Consider the following 21,903-nt stretch of genomic DNA (forward strand, 5'->3'; position numbering starts at 1 on the left):
AGCCTGACCCAGTACACTTTGATTTTAAAAGATTATGGAAATTGAGGGAAAGCTAAAGATTTCTAGTTCCAACCAAACTGTTGGAAAGAAAGAAAGAAAGGAAGGAAAGAAGAAAGAAAGAAAGAAAGAGGGTTTTTGTGTTGTGGCTATTTTGCAGATAATTTTGCCCTTGAAAAATTCAATTAATACTAGTCTTGGGATTGATATTATTTTATGTGTGTGTGTGTGTGTGTGTGTGTGTGTGTGTGTGTGTGTGTGTAAGTTTCAGACAATTCCTTCTATCAATAAAGTTTCAGAGTTTGTTGCTCTGAGGAAATAATCACTCTACTACACAAGTATTATTGATAGGTTCATTAGAATTAATTAAATATGCCATAGAGTATCTCTGCAATTTAATTGTTCAGTCTTGTATTTTTAAACTATGAACTATATGAACCTATGAACCTTTGCTTTGAGTTGCCTTTTGAAACTACTGATTTCTAAGATCAATGTCATCAATCTATTGGCAAAATGGAAACTGAAATTAATTTTACTCATTTTGAGACAAGTCTGATTCAGTCAGCAACAAAAACATGGAGATGTGTCCAAAGTGAAAGTCAATGAATAAAAAATGAGCCATATATTTTTCTTTTTTTAAAATAATAGCTTATTTTCAAATTACATACAAAGTCAGTTTTCAACATTCACCTTCCCAAAACCTGTATTTCATATTTTTCTCCCTCCCTCCCCTTCTCCCCTCTCCTAAATAGCAAGTGATCCAACATAGGTTAAACATGGGCAATTTTTCTAAGCATATTTCCACATTTATCATACTGTACAAGAAAAATCAGATCAAAAAGGGGAAAAACAAAAAAGAAAAAAAAAGTAAACCAGCAACAATAATAAAAGGTAGAAAATACTGTTTCATGATCCTCATTTAGTCCCCACAGTCTTCTTTCTGGATGCAGATGACTCTCTCCATTATATCAGTTGAAGCTGGACTGAATCATCTCATTATTGAAAAAAGCCAACTCCATCAGAATTGATCATTGCATAATCTTTTTGTTGCTATGTACAATGCTCTCTTGGTTCTACTCACTTCACTTAGCATTGGTTCATATAAGTTTCCATATGCCTTTCTGAAATCATCCTGCTGATCATTTGTTATAGAACAATAATATTTCATGACATTCATATGCTATAACTTATTCAGTCATTCTCCAACTGATGGGTGTCCAACTAACTTTCTAGTTTTTGCTAGTACAAAAAGGGCTGCTACAACATTTTTGCATATGTGGATCTTTTTCCTTTTTTTATGATCTCTTTGGGATATAGACCCAGTAGAGACACTGTGAAATCAAAGGGTATGCACAGTTTGATAGCTCTTTGGGCATAGTTCCAAGTTGCTCTTGATGGGATCAGTTTACAATTCTACCAACAATATATTAGTGTCCCAGTTTATCCATATTGCCTCTACAATTTATTATTATCTTTTCCTATCATCTTAGTTAATCTGAGAGGTATCAGTAGTACCTCAAAATTGTCTTAATTTGCAAAAAAAAATGAGCCATATTAAAAATATTTGCCATCTCTAGTCATATTTTTGCCTTCCTCACATCTCTTCCATCTTTTATGTTTCCATGTCATTTATTAATGTCAATCCTCCATCTACAGAATCCCACAATCCATTCTATTTAATTCCTTAAAACCTCTTGCTCTTACCAAATTCAAGTATTCACAAAAGCTCTTACAAACCATACATTGCTGTCTGATACATATTGTATTCCTTCCCTGATAGTCATATTAAAAGAGGTACTCATGAGATCATAAGGTTTAGAACTGGAAGAGCCTCAAAGATCATTTAATCCATCTTTCTCATTTTATAAGGTAAGAAACTGAGGTCCAAGGAGTTGAAATAACTTGCCCAGTTTCATTCAGGCTATCAGCTTCAAAGGCAAACACTGACCTCTTCCCAAATGTAAATCTATCTGAGCTATAGTTTCTACTCATGGACATAGAATTAGCAGGAAAAAAAATGCATAATAGAATAATTATGGCTATGTTGCATTCAAAGCTTTTTCCAGACTTTGGTTCTTCTCATAATAAAGGAGTTTTAAGAAAGGAAGCTTTGATATTGCATTGAATGTTATTATACTTCTCTATTTTTATTCTAATGTATGCTATGTTTTTGTTAACCAACAACAACATTAACATCATTACCATCACCATCATCATAACTAGAATTTTTTAGTGCTTATGTGCCAGACATTGTGCTAAGTGCTTTACGATCATGAATCATCATTTCATTAATTGTAAGTTCTTTGAAGGCTGAGATTATATTTTTGTTTCTCTTTTTTAAACATATTTATTTTTTTCCAATTTTAATGTAAGAACAATTTTAATATTTGTGTTTTTTTATTTTAAATCCTTTTCTCCTTTCATTCCCCCTCATTGAGAAGATAAGCAATTTGACATTGCTTATACATGTATAATCATGCAAAGTATATTTCCATATTATTCCTGTTTTTGTTTCTTTTGTATCTCCTTATTTACCTCCTAACTCCCTTGAATATAGGTACTTAATAAATGCTTTTATCATTGAAAATAAGAATTGGTTATGGTATGGGACAGAAATAACTATTAAGGCAGGTAAACAAAGTAGTGGGAGTCTACTGGGTAGGGCTCCTATTAAGGCATTAGGTATGTATTGTCCAGAACTTATTTGGAAGCTAGAGAAATTGAAATCAATATTGGAAGATTATAAACCAGAAATTCTTAACTCGTTTTCTTTTCATGTGAGGGAGCCCTCTGGCATTTGATGAAGCTTATGGAGCCTTTCTTAGAGCAACAAAATAGACGGTATAACAAAGAAACCAATTATATTGAAACAAAGATATAATTTTTCTGCTTTCAAGTTCATATATCTCTAGAATCCCAGGTTAACAACCCCTGATTTAAAGAGAGCAAAATATTTTGGAGAGAGGTTTTCTGTCTGTGGGAACTAAAAGCAAGGGAGAATGACAATTTATGTTCTTGGTCAATGTTTGAGGACTCTGTGATGACAGGAAAAACAGGACATATTGGTGGTTTTTTTCAATAGACATGAATATACTTAGATACTTAAAGGCACTTTGTGAGTGACATATTATGAAAGCAAGTGGGGGGCAGGTGATCATTCTGATGGATGAATTCTGGCTGAGTCTTTGTCCATGTAAGGATGATGATCAGGGCCAGAATTTGAAATATTTTGGAGAGTTCCTAGAGTAGGAAATATCTGGGCAGACAAAACCTAGTAATTCAGAATCTCCATCTAAAAACACTTTCTGGTTGATATCTAGTGGGTGTAATATTTGGAAGCTCTGGGGAGTGTGGAATTAATCTTTGAAGATAAATGATAGAAATGACAGTTAAAATTCTGAGACAAGACTGGATTGGAGGGAAAGGTCATGGCAGACAAGAATAAAGTGAGTAGTTTGAAGAGTGTGGGTCAATGGTTGGCCCTCTCATTCATTTGATGAAACACATCTTTTCTTCTTTGTTGTTTTCCACTTTCTCTTACGTAAAACCATTCTTGCACTGATTTCCACCAAAGCTCCTCAATGACAACATTGTGATCAGTTACTATCTTTGATATTGAGATATGATGCCAAATATAAAGAGTAATCTGAATGCATGGATGGGTCAATGAAGGATAGTGCTTTGATGTGTAGTTTTAGATAGACTCCATTGCTATGAAAAATTTGTTCAGAGTCCTCTTACCTCATCCCTGGATAGCCATGTTGGTTTGTTTGGCACTTTTTTCCTAGTTGCTCAAAAATGATTCTTCACTGTATCGTTCTCTGTCTCCAGGAGTTTTGAACATTTCTGCTCACTCTGCTTGAGGATGTCACCTGGAATCTCACTCTAAAAAAGGTATTGTTCTGATACCCACTGCTCCCTGCACACATCTATTTCATTCTAACTATATTGTTATTATATTATTAATAAATTATAGTAATTAATAGCTAACATTTATATAGTACTTGCTATATGCTAGGCATTACACTAAGCACTTTACAGATGTGATCTCGGTTGATCCCACAGTAACCCTATGAAGTAGGTGATATCCCCATTGTACAATTGGGAAACTGAGGCAAACAAGGTCAAGTGATTTCCCCATGATCATATAATTACTAAGTATTTGAGGCTACTGAGGCTCCGAAATCATGCCTAGATTTATATCCAGTGAATTACTTAGCTGCCCCATAATATTTAGTTCTAGTACTCAGTAGAAAGAGATCAAGCCTTTTAAGAACTGTGTTCTCGTTTTAACACCTAGCACAGTTCTTTGTACACAATAGGCACTTAATAAATACTTTCTGAAGGAATGATTCACTAGTCATATGCTAGGATTTTCTAGGTAGAATTTGGTGATTCTGCCTCCCTATACAATGTTAGGGAAGTGATGCAACATCTTAAAGCACTCTGCTGATTCAATTTCAAGAGGAAAATTTCATTGTGACAACAGCAGATCATCATCATCATCATCATCATCATCATCATCTCTCACACTGTGTGTGTGTGTGTGTGTGTGTGTGTGTGTGTGTGTAATTCTTTTTTAAAAAGGCAAATAATTTTCAAGTCTATCGGCATATATGCACAATGGCACATTTTCTTTGAACCTTGAAGTTGCATTTTCCTTTTCCTGGCACATATGTTCTATTTCCCCTCAGCTACAGACAAAGGCCCCTTTCAGGTACAGACAGTATTTTACCTCACAATCACCCAACGTCAAATGAGAGTCATTGTTCTAGAGGAACTAAACCCTCTGCCACTAGAATAACCCGTAACTGCAGACTGTTAGCTCATTTTTCTCTTCACCTGATGTGACTGTGACAAGAAGCAAATTTCTGGAAGCAAAATTATCTGTGATGGTGGGCCATTGGACAGCTGACCCTGCGAAAACTCATACAACTAAGTGAGTGGTGGTTGTCAGCACAGTCAGACCTGAATGAGCCTTTCAATGAGGAAGATGGACATTGGTTTCCGATTCTTGTTTTAAAATCTCTAGATACTGAAACTAAAGGTAACTTGTTCAGGGAAAAGGGCAGATAGGGGAATATTTTAGTATGATGATGGTTAATTTTAGTTGCTCACGGTACCTGCTGATTTTAGTAAGAATTGATCATTTTAGGCTAGGGAGAAATGTAGTAATACTTTGAGTAATATTATTCTCATTAACTTTAAAGGAGAGAAGTAATTTTTCAAGAACAAATGTTTCTATTACAGGAATAATTTCCATTTGATTTAGAATTTATTATGGGAATGCCTAGGCACAGGAGATAAACTTTTTAGGGGATATTTTGTTGAGGTGGTTTTGAAAAGGAATTTTCTTTCTTTGAGTATGAGTTTTCATGATTCACAGTCTGTTCATGAATCTCCTACGATTATCTTCCCTGATGTCCACTCTTATTATAAGCTTTGTTCTTCAAATTCTGACACTCATTTACCATTCATTTGTACACAAATATGGAGACTACTTGTGATTTTCAAAATTTAAGTTACTCCCTCTACCAACACAAATTGCAGTCTGTCAGCGCCTTAGTAAAAACTGCTTTGAAGCACATAGAGATTAAATGACTTTCCTAGTAAGTGTTGAAGATGGATTTGATCCCAGGTTTTACTAACGGTTTCTCTATTCATGATGGCACATTGTCTTTACCTTTGATTTATACCTGATATAAATATGTTACTTTACACTTAAATATTAGTTTATATAGATATGGCCCTTTGTGCTGGGCTCCTAATTTGACTGCTTCAACTGAATTTACTAATTCATTTTGTTGAACTGTGAATCCAGTCAGTTAAATAACTACTTTGATTCAACAATTCCCCCCTACCTCCAACCTTCCAATAATTTATTGGTTGGTTGAATTTACCAAGTCTGGTGTTTTAGGAATGTAGCCAGAGTGTCTTATACATGTGTGTTCACATCGGTTAGTTTAGGGTTTAAGCTGTTAGAGGCCAGGGATCAGCTGGGTGTAATTCCGTTTGTACAATACCTAGCCAAGTGTCACACACAATCCAGTCCTTAATAAAAGCTTTTTGATGATGATAAATGAACAGTAGCCTTTAAGTGTACTACTGGGTAGCAGGGGTAAGGCAATTTAAGATTAAACATTTTCTACAGGGAATCTCCAAAATGGATAGTCTATAGTTGGACAATCAAGAATTGACCAGCTCTATTAGTAATTTTATGTATTTCTTTTTTTTAAGTTTAATTTCAACAGAATGCTTTAGAATGTTGATTTTTCCCCCTAGGATTGAACTCAAACATTTAAACCTGATCCTGACTGGGAGAAAAATGAAGTCTTTTGCACTTCCCTTGTAGTTCAACCTTAATTCCCAGGAATACAATAATTTATTGAAGCATGTAGGAATTAGATCTATGCTCTACTGGACAGTCTATACTAAGAGTTTTTTCTTTTCTTTTCTTCTTTTGAATTGGAAATAGTACCCTTGAATTTTTGTGATATGATTACAACATTAAAACAGCTTGCAGATATTTTTCTATGACATTTAAAAAATACAATATTTGGTGAAACATTTTTTCTTATATAATCAACAATAAATCTCACTTTTTTTATTGCTTTCTTGATGAGCACCAAATATTATTTTCATACATTCAGGGAGAATGCAATGTTACAGTTCAAGTTCTCCATAGAGATCTGAGAGAGAAATTTTGCCCTTGGAGACTGGTTGATTTTCCTTAAAATCATACACATACATAGTGTAAGTTTCTGTTTGTTCAAAAGGCATATAGCTTGGGAATTCTGTGATCTTTTAGTATATAGGTGAGATAAAGTTTCTGTATGTTTGACCTCTTAGATCCTCTTAGTGAGTGGTCTTGGGGCTATACATTTCTATAGACTGGTCCCACCAAAGAGGTTTATTTTATTTATTTATTTTTAAGCTAGTATATTCTCCTAAATTGGGGTTTGCCAGTTTTCATTTCTGCTATTTAGCCCGCTACCTTCAAAGAGTAGAATTTATATTTTAAGTCTATTTTATTAAAATTATTTTGATTGCAAAAAATTCTTTCTATAATTTTATATTAAATTGGGGGAAAATCTGATTTGGTGCCTCTTAAGGCACTGAATCTTGACTCAATCATCAAGTATTTATGAGGCATCCATTTATTCAGCATTGTGCAAGGACTCAAAAGGGACAAAGAAGCAGCAGAAATATGGTTCCTGACCTCAAATACCTTGCAGTCTAGTTAGGGAGATAAGACTGCTTGACTAAAACAATTAAAGGACATTTCAAGAAAACATATAATCCAAAGACGAGACAATCCATGACAGATCAAAACTACCAATAGAATTCAAAGAAGGCAAAGGTCCAATAGAAGCTGGAGAGAATAATTCATTGAGGATGTAAGATGTGAATTGAATCTTGATGGAAGTGAAAGACTTAGATAGAAAGAAAAGAAGGAATTCTAAGAGGAGGTAAAAGGATGATAGTGACACATAAAAGAATAAATGGATTTGGTGGAACATGGAAAAAAGAAGTAACTTAGAGACCATGCAATTAACCAATGGCATATAAAACTTAATAATGATGCTGCATCAGTCTTGAAACTACATTACAGAATGTGTACCTAAAGGAAATTTCTAATGCCTGAAAGATTTTGCTGAATTTCAATGGATAAAAAGAACTTGACACTGCATATGATTTTCCCCCATTACTTTACTTTTTTACTTTTTCAAATACATATATAGTTTTCAATATTCACTTTTCTAAGATTTAGAGTTCCAAAATTTTTTTCTCTCCCTTTTTTCCCTCTCCCCTTCCCAAGACAACAAACAATCTGATATAGGTTATACAAGTACAATCATTTAAAACGCATTTCCATATTAGAAGAAAAATCAAAACAAAAGGGAAAAACCATGAGAAAGGAAAAAAAAAAAGTGCAGATAGTTTGCTTTGATTTGCATTCAGTCTTCACAGTTCTTTCTCTGGATGTGAATGGCTTTCTTCATCCAAAGTCTAGTGGAATTGTCTTAGATCACGGTATTGCTGAGAAGAGCAAAATTCATCATGGTTAATCATTATACAATTTTACTCTTATTGTGTACAATGTTCTCCTAGTTCTGCTCACTTCACTTAGCATCAGTTCATGTCTTTCCAGATTTTTCTGAAATAAGCCTACTCATCATTTTTTATAGAAGCATGATGTTCCATTACTTTCATATATGAAAACTTATTCAGCCATTTCCCAATTGATGGGTATTCAATCATTTTCCAATTCTTTGCTACCACAAAAAGAGCTGCTACAAACATTTTTGCACATGTGAGTCTTTTTCCCTCTTTTGTGATCTCTCTGGAATATAGACTTGGTTGTGACACTGCTGGGTCAAAGGATGTGTACAGCAGGATGATTTCTGAGAGGTCTGGAGAGACTTGCATGAACTGATGCTAAATGAAATGAGCAGAATCAGGAGATCATTGTACATGGCAATAGTAATATTATACAATGATCGATTCTGATGGAAATGACTCTCTTCAACAATGAAATGATTCAGACCAGTTCCAATGGTCTTGTGATTAAAAGAGCTATTTACACCCAGAGAGAGGACTATGGGAACAGAGTGTGGTTCACAACATAGCATTCTCACTGTTTTTGTTATTTGTTTGCATTTTATTTTCTTCATCATTTTCTTTTCTAGTTTGCTTGATTTTTCTTGTACTACAAGATAATTGTATAAACATATATGCATATATTGGATTAACATATTTCTATCATGTTTAATATATATTGCTAGGGGAGGGGAGTGGGAGAAGGGGGGAAAAACTGGAACACAAAGTTTTGCAAAGGCTAATGTTGCAGAATTATCCATGCAAATGATTTGAAAAATAAAAAGCTTTAATAAAAAATAAAAAAAAAAAAGTGTTCACAGTTTGGATATAGTTCCAGATTGCTCTTCAGAATGTCTGGATCAATTTGCAACTTTTCCAACAATTCATTAGTGTTCCAGTTTTTCCACATCCCTTCCAACATTCATCATTATTTTTTTTCCTGTCATTTTAGACAATTTGAATAGGTGTGAGGTGATACCTTAGAGTTGTTTTAATTTGTATTTTTCTGATCAATAATGATTTAGAACATTTTTTTTCAAACTATATATATAACTTTATCTTTTTCATGAGAAAACTGCCTATTCATAACCCTTTGTTATTTATCAATTGGGTAATGAGTTATACTTTTATAAATCTGACTCAGTTATCTATATATTTAATAAGTGAGGCTTTTATTAGAAACACTAAGTTGTAAAAATTGTTTCCCAACTTCCTGCTTCCCTTCTAAATCTTTTATTTTATTTTATTTTTAAACAATCTAGGGATTTATTTATTGCATGACCAAGTTAGGGCTTTTTTGTCCTTTCTGGCTTTGGTCTTTCTTAGGTAGAACTCCAGCTCTTTGCTCTCCAGCACTTAGCCTTCTGCTTGGTTACACTGACCTTGCCTTGATGCAAAACAGTCAAGGAGCTTGCCCTGTTGGAAATATTCCTCCAGGAGTGAGCTAATCTTGGCTTTCTTTTTCTTCTCCTTATATTTCTTTTGGATGTTTTTTGACTACTTTTTATTTAATTTTTTTTCCTTTTCAGAAGTCAGCTTTGCTCCATTTTTCTGGCCCAATGGCAAGGCTTATACTACTATAAGGGACTTATACTACTAGCATTATGGAGTGCAATGGGTGAGCACCAGTGTCTTGGTCCAGACCAGCTCATCGTTGGATGTGTTGTAGACCATGTCAATAATCCCTGTTTTTCGAGTTCAGCCCTTGGAGCCCCAGGAATAGTTGTCCATGTCCAGCCTCAGTGCTAGGTACTTTTTGTTACCCTCGAGGACTCGCACTGTGTAGATGCTGCGAGATTCAATTATGTTGCTGCAGCTGAGTGGTGCTGCTTATACTAGTACTTCTTGTGGTAGAACTTGGGGCTTGACTCCAGTCTTGAGGTTCTTGTGCTGTTTGTCCCTGGAGATCTCCTTCTAATTTTGATCACTTTAGTTTTGTTTTCTCCTTTCTCCAAACATCCAAGAGGTAAATTGTCCCTTGCTCTCCCAATTTGCTTATAGTATCATCCTTTATGCCTGAATCTTGACTTCATTTTGACCTGATCTTGGAATAAGCTATGATATGTTGGTCTGTGGCTAGTTTCTGACATACTATTTTCTAGTTTTTCCAGCAATTTTTGTCAAATACGGCTATCAAATAATAGATTGCCATTGTCACTGACTATTGTGTCTTGTGTATCTAATGGATTTCACAGATCCACTATTCTGTTTTTAGAGAGTACCAAATGGTTTTGATAACTGCCACTTTATAATACAGTTTTAGGTCTCGTACAGACTAAAGTGGCCAGAACTAAAACTATTGGTTGGTTTCCTAGTTTCTACTCCAAGTGCTTTTTTCTGTTACAGCAGAAACTGAAGGTTCTTTAATGGTTCCATTCTCATCAAATAAGTCCTTCTTTAGAATTCAAGCTCTTGACATTCAAATTCTGAATTGTGAAATTCTGAAAATAATCTGGCATTACATTACTTGTTCAAGGCCAAAGCAAAGTCGATGGCAAAACAACAAAATAGGCTTAGTGTCCTGAAGAGGATGTAACTGTTTATGTGTTATATTCCCCCCAATAGAATATAGGCTCCTTCCTGTCTGGGACTGTTTTTCATTTTGTCTTAGTATACCCAGAGTTTAGTACACTGACTTGCCCATAGTAAAAGCATGATGCATTTTAAGGGATTAGATTGGATTAGATTGTACTAAATAACAGAGGATCAAATTTAGAATTTTTAAGGTATGAAGTTGCCTTGATAATGTTTTTAGACAACAGAAAAGGAATCTAAAGGAAATAAGAGGGTGTGAGGACATGGGTAGTGAGGTTTCACAGTGGATAGAATGTTAGATTAGGAGTCAGGGAGAACTGAGTTCAAATCCTGTCTCAGATAATTTTTAAGCTGTAAGACCCAAGCAAGGACTTAACTTTTCTTGTCTCCATTTTTTTCATCTGTGAAATGGAGAAAATAACACTTATCTCATAATATGATTATAGTGATCAAATGATCTAACATATGTAAAAGTACTTTATAAATCTTAAAAGTGTTCTAGAAATGCTGGTTATGATTATATAATTTTGATAAAAAGAAGGGACATCTGCCTATCAGAGATTGTAGCAAAGAAGTTCAAATATTTAAAAGATCTGTCTACAGAAGAATGATTTAAACTTCTGCTTGACTCTAAAGCAGAACTAGGAGTAATGTGATTTAACCTTGATTACAATAAAACTTCCTAAAGTGAGAGTAGTCTATGCAGAGAGTGTGTACTTACATTCACTACCCATAGAGAGAGGCCACAGGAGAAAATGGACTAATCTTCACCACGGTTCTTCAAGTGGACAATGGATGTTCATCCATTTTTTTGTATCTGGGGAAACATAAAATGGACAGTGGAGGGAAAGTTGGGTATGGGAGGAGGGAGAGGTAAATTTATAAGAAAATAAAAAAGCAAAAGTAGAAGAAAATCAAATTTCTACAATGTTAGTTAAAAAGCAGAAAAATAAAAAAAATGTCAAATAAATAGAAGAATTCATTACAGAAAATCTACTGCCTCATTTTCTTCAAAGGACCCTAAATTCCTTTTAAGTGATATGTTAAAACTGAAAATCCCAAATATCATGTTTCCTTATTTTAGGAAGAAAATATTTCTCAGTGATGACAATGAGAAAGAAGAGTAGAATTCAATTTAATTTAGCAAACACTTAAACAAATATTACAAAACTAAAGTACCATACTAATTGCTCCAGATATTATATGTTCTAGGCCTATAACTGAAGAAGTTCATGGTCAAAAAAAAAAAAAACAATCCTTTTATGCATTTTTGTTGTTGTTGTTTGGGGAAGGTAAAATGATAAAAACACAGACACAGCTTAGTATTTTTGTTAGATTTGAAACCCACTGAAATTATGAGCTTCATTTTGGACATGTTGAACTTGAGATACTATTGGGATAATCACATAGAGATTTAGGTATATAGAACTTGAATCCTGTGGAGAAATTGCAAATAAAAATGTAGTTTTGGGAATCATCTTCATAAAAGTAATATTTAAAACCATTAGAGTATATGAAGTTTTGTGTGTAAAAACAAAGCAATTCGGGTTAAGTGACTTAGTCTTAAGTGACACTTGAGTGACACAGCTATTAAGTGTTAAGTGTCTCAGCTGCATTTGAATTTGGGTCCTCCTAACTGCAGGGCTGGTGATCTCTCCACTGTACTATTTATAGCTGCCCCTACTTGAAATTTTTAAGGGAGAAGAGGGTAAAAGGAAAAGAAGAGACCAAGAAAAGCATTTCAGGGGGTCCACACTTAAGAATTAGGAAGAAAGTAAAGTAGTATGAAGCATAGAAGAATGAATTAGATAGGAAAACTATGAAAGTACAATGTCAGAAAAGCCAAAAGAGAAAAGGGTGGCAGGAGGAGAAGATGCTCCACAAGGTGGGATACAAAAGAGAAGAAGAATAAGAATCTGGGTGGGAAAGACAGTAGGAAATGGCATTGGATTTATCAGTAAGAAGGTTATTATTGATTTCAAAGGGAATTTATAGTTCGCTTTCAGAATTCTTTTGATAGCTGAAATCTTGATGGGATTATTTACAGCAGTATGGATTTATCTTTTTTTCTGGACTACTCTTATGGCTGCCTTACTCTTATTCACACTCAAAACCCTTCAATAGCTCCCTATTGCCTATTTAACATCATCGTTTTCAAGGTGGCAGGAACCTTGAGTGTCATTTATCTAACTTCTCCTTTTACATTTAAGAAACTGAGACTCAGACAATTTAAATGCCTTTTCCAAAGTTACATAGGGAATAAAAGGTAGAACTGGAGCTTGTATCTAGCCTTTCTTCAGATCTCACTAATTAGAACTAGACCAATTTTATTCAGCCAGGTCCCCATTAGTACGAATAATGGATTCCCCTGAAATGATTCCATGCATTAGAGTCTTTACTACTTAAAGTTATAATTATGTAAAGTATACTAATTAGTTCCAGCCCAATGGAAATATGTAGTATGAATCTGAATAATGCAATCACTTTGGGGGATTAAATATTCACACTAAGGAGGACTTGGAGGTACATTTCCTAAGATCTATGTAAAATTGGTCTAACAGGGGTTAAGGAAAGAGTTTAAATATCAAATTCTGATTTTCTTAGTCTCCAGAAAAGGTGGATTCCCAAAGATTAAGCCAGTAAAGTATAAACTCTTGTAGACAAGTGCAGTGATAGACTGCTAATTTAGATCATTATGAGATTAGATTCACTATAAAGAATTTTTAGGTCCTATTACTCCTTAAAGACAACTTACTAAGTTCTCAGTTTTAATCTCCTTTGGTGTACGGAGCTTTCACACAGAAGTATTAAAATAAACTATTCAATGACTAAGTATTTTGATTGTTCTATAATTAAAATTTCTAATTGTCAATAAATTATTTAGAATATTGTAATGGTATCTCCATTGACTTAATTTAACTATCCTTTTAAGATATAGGCAATAAAAGGGGGAGGATGTCACTTATAGACTTGATAAAGTATGTTAACAACCCAGTAAATAGAGTACTAGACTTGGACTCAGGAAATTCTGGGTTTCAATTTCTTCATTTACTACTTTTTAACTACATGATTCTGGTCATGTCACCTATCCCCTACTTCAGACAACTTACATTATAAGAATTACAGAATTAAGATAGAATATGAAAGGAACTTTAAAGTTGATCCTGTTTAACCCCTTCATTTTACAGAAGAAGAAACTGAGGTTCAGTGAAATTAAGTGACCTTCCCACAATGTTTGAGCTGAGATCTGAACCTTTATTTTTATACTCCAAATCCAGCATTCTTTCCAGTGCATCATACTACCTCCCCAATAAAGACATTAAAGCTGTTTCTTGCACAGAGTATGTATTCCATAAATATTTGTTGATTTGCTTTGATTTAAATTTCATGAACATCTTCTCTTCTTGTTCCTCACCCCATCAGCAGAATGTGATCAGCAAGAGCTTTATTTTTGTCTTGGCATCTTTGTTTTCAAAAAATAAATTTTTATTGACATATTTTCTTTTTTGTAATACCTCTATTTTTCAATATCTTATTTCCCTACCCTTTCCCAGAGAGTCATCTTTCATAATAACAGCAACAAAAAAGAAATTTTAAAAGAAGAAAAAAAAACTTTCTGTAAAATAAACAAAAAACCCTAGTACCAAGGCTGACATTTAATACAGTGTTCTACAGTTACAATTCTCACCTCTGCAAAGAAACTACAGAGATGCATTCTTACATTTTTCTTTAGAAACAACTTCGGCCATGATAATTTATTATTATTCAGTTATTTTGATGATGTTCTTCCATTTACATAATTGTAGTCATTATGTATTTCGCTTTCCTGATTTTCCTTTACTTTGAATCAGTTCATATATGTCTTCCCATGCTTCTGTGTATTCAACACATTCTTCCTGTCTTTCTTTTTTTTTTTTTTCTTCCCCCCTGAGGCAGTTGGGGTTAAGTGACTTGCCCAAGGTCACACAGCTAGGAAGTGTTAAGTGTCTGAGAACAGATTTGAACTCAGGTCCTCCTGACTTCAGGGCTAGTGCTCTAATCACTGTTCCACCTAGCTATTCCCAAATTCTTCATTTCTTATGGGATAATAATATTAAATGGATATACCACAATTTTTTGGCCATTCTCTAACAACTGGATATTTAATTTGCTCCCTTGGCTTTGCCACCACAAAAATGAAAAAAAAAAAAAAAAAAGACACATGAGTTCCTTAAGTTATAGGCCTAGAACTTATAATATCTGGGGCAATTAGTATGACACTTTAGTTATATAGTATTTGTTTAAGTGTCTGCTAAGTTAAATTCAATTCTACTTTTCTTTCTCGTTGTCATCAATGTCTAAGAGATATTTTCTTCCTAAAATGAAGAAACATGCTATTTGGGATTTTCAGTTTGAACATATCACTTAAAAGGAATTTAGGGTCCTTTAAAGAAAAGGAGGCAATAAATGTTCTGTAAGGAATTCTATTTATTTGACTTTCCCCCCCTATTTTTCTGTTTCTTAACTAACATTGCAGAAATTTGATTTTCTTTTACTTTTACTTCTTTGCTTTCTTATAAATCTACCCCTCCTCTATTTCTGGCTGTTCTTTCCATACCCAACTTTCCTCTCACCTTCCATTTTGCATGTTTCCCAAGATACATTCTGTGTTTTCTTATTCTGAGTATATGTATTCCTGAGGTTTATTGTAGGCTCTATACAATCAAAATGCATTTGGTGAGAATGATGAAAAAATATAACTAAGGGGGTCAGGGAGAGTCAGGTATCCAGGGACTTGAACCCAGGTTACCATCTTTACAACATAGCCCGTGTTTCTGGATTTACACAGGTGAAATGTTGACCCAGAAGTACAGTGCATGGAACAAACTACTGTGGCTTTAAGCTGTGGAGGTTTATCAAAAAAGAGCAGAAACAAAGGCAAGCAGATGGCTAAAGATGAAGGTCACATCAGATTGAGAAGTTTGTCAAAATGTGATGACATAGGTAATCTGTAAACTGTTATTGCACCTAGCTGGAGGTGCTGAAAAACATTTTGAAATTACAAAAAACACTATAGTCACCAGCACAGAGGCAGGAATGATAGCCTGGAGTGGTTCTGGCCTATGGATGAATGCCAGATGTGGAAAGCGACATATCTGGAATTAATGATATTAAACATGCTTTTCTTTTATGCTCAATAATAACTCTATTATGATTGATACAAACCGCAGACACTTTATCTAGTACAAATGGAATCGTCTGTCATTGACTATATTAAATCATCAATTTCTGCATGATGAGGATCGTTTAGGGTAACTAATCATCTGTCTCGTTCTGAAGTCTTTAAGGCTGATCAGATAACGTTTTGAATACTGCCTGAGCAACCATGACAATCTAACCCTTCCATGTAAGGATTGAGAGGGGCCCATTATGCCGTCAAAGCCTGTGGAAATATCACAGCTCTTTCTCCACATAATACCCTGCTGTAAATAAATCACTCTCCACCGCAAACTTTATTGATCACAGGCACTTCCATGCTTGTGTCTAGTGAAGTCTCTACAGAATAAAATGCTGCTTTATATTTTGTCTTGTCAAAATATTAAACGGCTCTGTCAAGAGGAGTCAGGCTAGCAGTGATGGTGTAATTCTGCTATAGCCCTTCTCATTCCCTCTTTCTATCTCAGCTGCCAAGCTTACAAAGCAAGATTTTTTTTTATAAACTTTCCAATTATAGTCTCGTAAGATTATGAAGCCTTAAGATAAAGTGTCCTAATTTAGCGTGGTGGAGTACTGAACTACTAGGAAAGCGACTGTTAGATAAAACAACATTTCTCAAAAGGAAAAGATAACCTGGCTTATTTATATATACAACATTAATGGGCAATGGGAGATAGCCTAAAATATCTTTTTTATTTTGCCTAGCTAGATAGGGGAGAAAAGCCTGAATTAATTTGCACTCATAGTATTTGCCATTCATGCACCCCAAATTATATTTAGTGAATCAAACCAAATGAGAGAGGAAACTGAGTTAAAGCTCTAGCTCCAGAGTTAACACAGCCAACATTACCCAAATGGCATTGATTGGACATTAATAGCCATTAAGTGGTGTCAATGTACTCTAATATGTTTATAGCAACATCCAGGAACAATAGACAGGTTAAAAGTGGAATTTATTGCCCATTAACTCTGAATTTCCTGGGCTCATATGGTTTTAATGTTAACTACAGATATTCTAGTCTTTTGTGCTTTCAAAATGAGATGGGATTTTGCTTTCCATAGGGGAAATAAAGAGAATGAAATCACTTAAGGGAGTGTATAAGATTTAGTATCCTAGGCCATTAGAGCTGCTTAGAAGACACAGGGTTTGATCTTTATTCCCTTTTGGAAGATCATTAACTCTTTTGGACATTTAGCAAATAACCTCTTTCAGAGGCTGGAAGAGTTAACATGCTTTTTGTAAAAGGAGAGTATTTTACTCATACCTTGTCCCTGTTTCTTAGGCAAATGTTTACTGACCCTTATACTTAGATATTTCTTTTAATTTGGCCTTAAAATAGTTTAATAATCCTAGACAACGCATTTCTCCTTTGGAGCATTAAAAAAAAAAAGGTATGGCAATGACATTGGAAGTGGCCTTTTCCTTGTGTGCTGAGGCACACAACTGCATGTCCAAATGAGCTTCAAGAGTAAAGAAGAAAACACATTTTGGATCAGGAACAAGGTTAGCCCCAAAGGCATATTTCAAAGGGGCAAGAAAACTGCTTTTTGATGGTAGTAAATTTGAACTATCATCAATCTGAGCTTAATTCAGAAGCCTGATTGATCTCCCTAGTTTTCTCATCGGGTTCTTATTTCTTTGTGCTGAGTTTCTAGTGGCTGGCTTTTAACTACAAGGATCTCTAGTGAACTTCATACATAGGGCATGGGTTGGGGCAGAGAGAGGTAGGGCTCAGCTCCTACTGAATTTTAAAATGATGGTCTATGCATATGACAGAGATAAGGACTGGACCAGTAATTTAATTGTTATATAGGACTCCTACATAAGGAAATAATTTCTCCCAAAGTAGGCAGGGACTTTCTCTGTGATTTGTCGATTTAAAGAGTTCCCTAGAATACTGAGAGATTAAGGTTACATAGCTAGTATATATCAGGGGTAGAATCTGAATCCAGATCTTCTTGACCTGAGTACCAGCTTTCTTTCCAGTGTATTAAGCTATCTGCCTGGGTAGATAATTTAGACTTGTATTTTATAGTAAGTAGTATGTCTTAGTATATGAATCAATGTGACTAAATGAAGAGAGCTCATTGGAATCCTGAAGAGGAACTCCGCTGTGTTGGAAAGAGTTTCTCAATCTGGAATGAGAGTTCCTGGATTTGGATCAGATGCATGACCTTGGACAAGTAGTCTAATATCTCTGGATCTCAATTTTTTTCATCTGTAAATTAGGGAATTTAGATTAGATGATGTCTAAGATTCCTTTAAAATCTATGACTTGGGTCAAGTCCTGGGGTTCTCTTAGATAAGTTCCTTTCTTCTTGGGCCTGTATGTGAGCTTGACTTAGATACTTACTTCATTTTTCTGAACCTTACTTTTCTCATTTACAAATGAAAAACTTCAGCTGGGTCACCTCTAAAGAATGGACTCTATCATTCTAAAATTTTTCTCAGAATAAAAATTCTTCTTTAACTTTAAGATGTGTCATCTTTATTATAAAATCTAAACCTTTTTTTTTAAACCAGGGACCTAGGTTATAAAATTATAAAACTTTTATTTTTAAGGGGGGGAAAAATACATTATTTAATCATCATGGACTAGTTTTCATTATTCTTTTTAATATGAAATTATAAGAAGCCTTTCTAGAGGTAATAGGATGTAGCGTGTAGAATTCTTGCCTTGAAATAAGAAGGACTTGATTCAAGTCCTGCCTCTGAAACATATTCATTTCATGATTCCAGTGCCAATTCCAGGTAGTTCTTCTGATTATTAGTTATAGAGAATTGTTGATTTGAATCAGTGAAGAGAGTATTTATGCCTATAGTCCCTACACCAACAAAACCAAACTACTAAAAACAAGGCCTTTCATTCAGTGCATAACTTTTTCCTATTATATGAATTCCTCTCAGATTTTAGATTAGGTATTTTAAGAAAATTGCATGAACAACAGTTATAAAACCCTGTGATATTACCTAGGGCTCTATGAGTTACAGAGTTGTTGATCTTCAGTGAGGGAAGTTTTTGCACCTAAAACTCCTAGACCACTAAAATATGAAGCAAAAAATGAAGCCTTCCTTTTAATGTACATCTCTGTAGTAAATAGAGTGTTCAAGAAGGACTCAGATATGGGATGTTCTGGAAGGAGTAGTACTCTGGTATGAGGGCTTGCTGAGCCCTTTTCAAGGCTGCTCATCCATCTTTGGTGTCTAGCTATCATCCAACTCTCACCTGTGGCTCCAAGAAGCTGTAGCATGCGCAGTAGCCATAGCTCACTAAACTATGTTAGCAGATAGGGCTAAACCATGTTTATCACCAGCATGTGAACACTTTCCCTGACTGAATAGGCAGATGACAACAATTTATTCCAGTGGCCATGGAGGCAACTGAAATAGGTGCTCTGGGGCACATACAGCTTGGTCTGACACTGAAGATGCTAAGGTCATCCACTGGATCCTGGACCATCACCAGTCATTCGGACTTTTGTCCTGCCATTGGACTTTGATGATTCATAAAGAATCTGCCTCATATAAATTTAATTCATGCACAAGTCAAGATATAACCCATGATGTTATTGGTCCTCTTACAAAACAAAGGACAAACACACTAACAATGATAACACCTCCTCCTCACACAGGAACTACTAAATATTAGGTGCTTTGAAGAAATTGAGTAAAATATTCCTTAGTTCCCCAAGAGTGTCTTTTCTAGGTCACTAAAGTGACAGTTCATACTCTATGCTCAAAAGAGTTAATGTAGCTTTCCTAAAGTACCAAACATACTCCTGGGGAGTACCTTACGCTCTGGGAGAATCTAGGTCAATGTGCACTTCTGAAAATAGCTTAACAGTGAATCCAATATGAATTGAAAAAATAATGAGATGAGATCCTAGCTATGAGATACCTAGACTGGATTGATATTGGGTCTGAAAAATCAAGCACACAGGGTCTTAAAATAGGTATATTGGTCAGCACAATTTCTCTCCCCGGTCATGTTGAAATGTTCTATACAAGCATTTGAAGCTCAGATCCAAGTTCAGCCAAAGTATCTGCCAAAAAGACAAAAGAAACCTGCCTCACATAAGCCAGAGATCAGTTTGGAAGGGGAATAAAAACTCCTCGTTAACGGACACTATATCTCTAGGCCATTTGGAATTTTTGTTCCATGCTCCATTACCATATCCTGAAGATATTCAGTTTCCTAAGATTAATAATTTAGCAGTAAAAAAGAAAACAAAACAATCCTCTGACTTCACTGCAATATGGTAAACAGGGATACAATGAAGGAAAAATTTAAATATAAACACAGTTATGTCACTTTCTGCTGTATTGATATCTCTCTTTACCTTTAAATAGATTAAATGCTAATTGTCAATATATTTGTAGGGTAGTTTATTGATAGTGGAAATAATTCTTAAAAAGACTTCTTTTAAAATATAGAAAAACCAATAGTTCACAATTAAAGAAAGGAAGCTTTGAAATGATCTATACTACCAAAACAAATCTGTCTTTTCTCTAATACAAGGTATTATTAGGCAGTTGACAAGATCCTTAGTACCAAATGCTGTGCTTTCAATACATCTGCTGTGAACTTTCTCTGAAAACCTCAAAGAAAGGATTCTTATTATGTTTTAAGTTCGAATGGCTCACTTAAAAAAAAAAAAATTGGCAAAGACTCCAAAATTGCAGTACTGTGCTCTATCCACATGATCAAAAGCTGTTATCAAACACTCCTCTTTTTAAGTACTCAGTATTTATTAAATGCAATGTGGCATCAAGTAAAATGCTTTATGAAATAAATTAAACATATATGTTCCCTGACCTGTAGGTGCTTGCAATCTAAAACAGACAGAAGCTAGACTATAGTGGTCATTGCTGACCAGCAAGCAGGTAGACAAATGTATTATTCCCACTCTGAAAATGCAAAGTAATTAAATTATTTTTGTTTCTGGTTAATGAATAGAAAACAATATACTTGCATTTTTAGACATGGTTAGATTTGGAATATGTCCACTAATATAATAACCTCTCATGCTGGATTCTTATGCAAAATTATTGGGGTAATAGACCTCTTTTACCTTCTCCTTTCTTTCTTTCTCCTTTGGGAAAAAGCCCTTTTTATTATCTGGGGGTTTGTCAGCCTTGCTAGATTTCATGTGGAGAATATAGGACATCAACTGAACAAGAAGTGACTGTAGGCAATTCTGATGGTTGACAGCATCTGGTGAAGGTAGAGGTGGAATGTTCATGGCATTTGGCCTTTTTTTTTGCTGACTTACCAGAGCCAGAAAATAGGAATATTGTAGGTTCATAAAACTCAGGGTAGAAGGGACTTCAGAAGCTTTCTAATTTAACCCCCTTATCATAGAGATGGCGAAACTGAGGTTGGTGTATGTTTTAACAACTGGCTTTCTGAAAATATATACAAAAATTTTAAGTTTAATTTTAATGATGAACATTTTGTCCATTTTTTTTCTTAAACCAAAAAATTCCCAATAAATCAAGTCCTGATTGGAAGTGTTTGCTGATTTGTAAGGTGTAAATGTTCATACTCAAAATTTAATGGTTGGCTCTTGAAAAGTGGTTCAGGGTGCATCCCATACAACAAACTAATAATGATGAGGGTATATGTTAAGTGTCTGCAGCCAGGGATATAATTTCTACTTGCAAAACAGAATTTTACTATTACAACAACAAAATTGGATATAGTATCAGGATCTGATGAGCTTTAGCAGTTTATCTCCTTGACTATGTTGTTGAGTCATTTCACTTTGTGAATCTATTTGAAGCTTTTTTGGCAAAGATACTGAAATGGAGTTTCATTTTACAAATAAGGAACTAAGGCATACTGGGTTAAGTGACTTCCTCAGGATCACATACTAGTAAGTTTCTGAAGTTGGATTTGAATTCAGAAAGATGAATTTTTCTGATTCCCAGCCTTGTGCTCTATCCATTGAGCCAGCTTGCTGCTCATGCCTTGAGTAGACTACTGAGTAATAGAAGTCTAGAAAATTGAATCAGATGAACTGAGTCCTAGTCTTGTATCAGCCACTTAATTTCAACAATTAAAAAGAAGTTAA

The 21,903-nt window shown here is 34.6% G+C and overlaps 1 pseudogene; it reads right to left on the minus strand.

The window, feature by feature from the left end:
• Positions 1-9,363: 9,363 nt before the first annotated feature.
• Positions 9,364-19,093, minus strand: LOC127557299 (40S ribosomal protein S8-like; annotated as a pseudogene).
• Positions 19,094-21,903: the final 2,810 nt, after the last annotated feature.

The sequence above is a fragment of the Antechinus flavipes genome, chromosome 3, assembly GCF_016432865.1.
Source record: "Antechinus flavipes isolate AdamAnt ecotype Samford, QLD, Australia chromosome 3, AdamAnt_v2, whole genome shotgun sequence".
NCBI classification, from domain to species: Eukaryota; Metazoa; Chordata; class Mammalia; order Dasyuromorphia; family Dasyuridae; genus Antechinus; species Antechinus flavipes.